General features: G+C 35.9%; 1 non-coding gene across 1 annotated transcript; it reads left to right on the forward strand.

Annotated features, from left to right (window-relative positions):
• TRNAS-GGA lies at positions 2,343 to 2,415 on the forward strand. The gene has a single exon. It is a non-coding gene; the product is annotated as a tRNA-Ser (tRNA).

A 2,987-nucleotide genomic window follows, 5' to 3' on the forward strand; every position in this document is an offset into this window, starting at 1 on the left:
AAAAGTGACAACACCAGAGAAAGACAGTGTTACGATGTTCAGAATCTTTTTATTTTTCCAGTCTTGGTCACAGCCTGTCACAAAGGGATGAGATCTGTAGAATTTTTTAAATGACATATAACAGAGAGTAAATTTAAAGGTAGATAGGTAGATAGAAACATATGTGTCTGTGAGTGTGTAGTGAAGTCAACAAATATAGATCATGTCAATGTTAATTACTACACAATAGAAAAATAACATTTAATCACATCAAAAAAAGTTATTTTTAACGTAAAAATCAAAACATGCATACTTTACTTAATCCTCTCTTCATTGTTTAAGGTGAAAATTGATGTGTTCATTTTATTATATTTTTGACACTAAAACTTCTTATGTATGGATCATGCACATCATCCAAAGTTTTAAAAGATTTCTATATAATAGAGCATCGTTTCTCATGACAGAAGGAATTAGTAAGAATCTGTTACTTTCAGATAAACTATTTTAAGTCCCATAAGTATCTCTTCCAAGAAAAATCTGAGCAATCTGCAACTGTTAACACTGCTGAATTCTTAAGTAATACTTTGATGACTAAGAAAGGCAAATTTCGGTTCTTGAATTACCACCAACTTCTAATTTATGGATTTAGCATAGAATTATAGTAGATGTTTCTACCTCTTTGATTCTGGATATTCTTAAAATATTATAAATTGACTTTTTAGGTGATTTATATATTTTACTCCCTTACTTTAGTTTTTCTTATCTGTTTCTTCCTGGAGGTAAATAAAAATATATGAAAAATTGTACCAAATTTGCTATAATGACTGATTTTCTAATTTTCTGATATGATCTTTTCACAGATACAGAGAACACTAATAATTTGAATTTAACAGAACATATATATAACAGTTTGCTATTTTTTTTCTACATAAAGTGGTCTCTAGAGAGTAATGATGTACACTGTTAATTTTCTTCTCTTTAGAAGCTCGAGTATCATCATTTCCCTTGCAACTCCCACTGAAATATCCTCAGATGTATACACAAGACTATTTTGCAATTTGCAATCTGTTCAAAGTTTCCACTAAATATAAATAGCTTACAGCTCCTAGGGTCATGACCTTTGTAAATCTCTTTGAAGCCAAAAAAGGAAATAATAAAAGCTAACGTATATACAACTTTAACGTTTTTGACTCACTTCTACCTCTGGAGGAAGTAGAAAAATTCTATCACACTAACACCCTAGCTAAGTACATCAACAGTTGCATAAAATATGTAAACCAACTGCTTGAAGACACTGAAAACAATCATGACATTAAACTTTGATGTCCATAGAAAAGGGTGGCACACTGCAGTAAAGCCCAAATCAATTTCTAGTTTTATACCAGTTTACATGGGCTTCCCTGGTGGTTCAGATGGTAAAGCATCTCCTGCAATGTGGGAGACCTGGGTTCGATCCCTAGGTTGGGAAGATCCTCTGGAGAAGGAAATGGCAACCCACTCCAGGACTCTTGCCTGGAAAATTCCATGGATGGAGGAGCCTGGTCGGCTATAGTCCATGGGATTACAAAGAGTCGGACACGACTGAGCAACTTCACTCACTCACTCACCAGTTTACATGAATAAAAGATTTCAAGATCTCTTTCTCTTTCTCTGTGGGAGATTGAGTTTGGGTTAAACTTTCATATTTTACTAGAAATTTGATAAAGATGGACTATCACCTGTGTTACTAGGCAAACTGCTTATGGTAAAAGTGACTTCTGATTGGTAAGTTGTGTTTTGACTTGGAATAGTAAAACCAAGTATAAATAACTCCTGGAATTCACACATTTGAGTTTTCATAAGTTGAGTGTTACTTGTACCTAGGATTTCTCCCTTGCTGTGTTCATGGAACTATTACAAGAGAGAACAGTCCCTAAAAGATGTCTCATGCAGTACCCACTCAAGAGATCTCATTCTCTCAGACCTGAGTCTTCCTTTAAAATTCACCTTAAAAGGCATGTCTGATGTATCTCTTCTGGTATTCTGAAATTCTTGCCTTGTACATTAAAAAAAAAAAAAAATCGGTACCAGGAGTGGCCTATAACAGTGGTTTGTGTTTAACTCTCCTCTTTAGTATAGGACCACTCAAAATAAGTGGCAGCTGCAGGGATTTGCCAATATCCATGTCTGCAGATAGACACCAAGTATAAAGTAGCATCTTGGGGCATCTGAGTGTCCCGAGGTAGGGGAGACAGAGGCTAGATTTCAGAATTGGCAAGAAAGGGTGAAATTGAAGAACCAGGATTTCAGAAGGAATGAAACCTTAAAGAAGTGAGCCAAAATTTCTGTTTGCAGTTTCCTTTCAATAAACGTCAGGTCTTGCTTCCCTGGTGGCTTAGAGGTTAAAGCATCCGCCTGGAATGCGGGAGGCCCAGGTTCGATCCCTGCATCAGGAAGATTCCCTGGAGAAGGAAAATGACAACCCACTCCAGTACTCTTGCCTGGAGAATCCCATGGAGGGAGGAGCTTGGTAGGCTACAGTCTATGGGGTCGCAAAGAGTCGGACAGACTGAGCGACTTCACTTTAAGCTGATAGAGAGACAGAGAAACTAAGCATAAAACAAATTGCACCTGAATTGCCAAATTGGAGAAGACAGAATCAAACGATCTTTTATATCTCCCTACCTAAAAAAAAAAAAAAAAAAAAAATTTAAAAACCCTGCACTGAAGCAAAATACCACATAGAGCTTTCACAAGTTTTTTCATATGCAATGTCTAGAATTTAGGAACAAAATCAGCAGATATGCCAACAATTGGGATTCCACTTAGGCAACTCATATTCATCAGTTTAAAAATATACAAATTCAAGGACAAAAAGAAATCAAAAAGACTAAGGAAAAGCTAAAGGGAAATAGTGTACATAATCTTTACATCCTGTTGTGATCTCAGCAGCAAAAGGCATAGAGGTGATATTTGAAGAAATAGTGACTTATATTTCTGTATCTGATGAGAGATCCCAGGTCACCAAT

Source organism: Capra hircus, chromosome 9, assembly GCF_001704415.2.
Source record: "Capra hircus breed San Clemente chromosome 9, ASM170441v1, whole genome shotgun sequence".
Taxonomy (NCBI): domain Eukaryota; kingdom Metazoa; phylum Chordata; class Mammalia; order Artiodactyla; family Bovidae; genus Capra; species Capra hircus.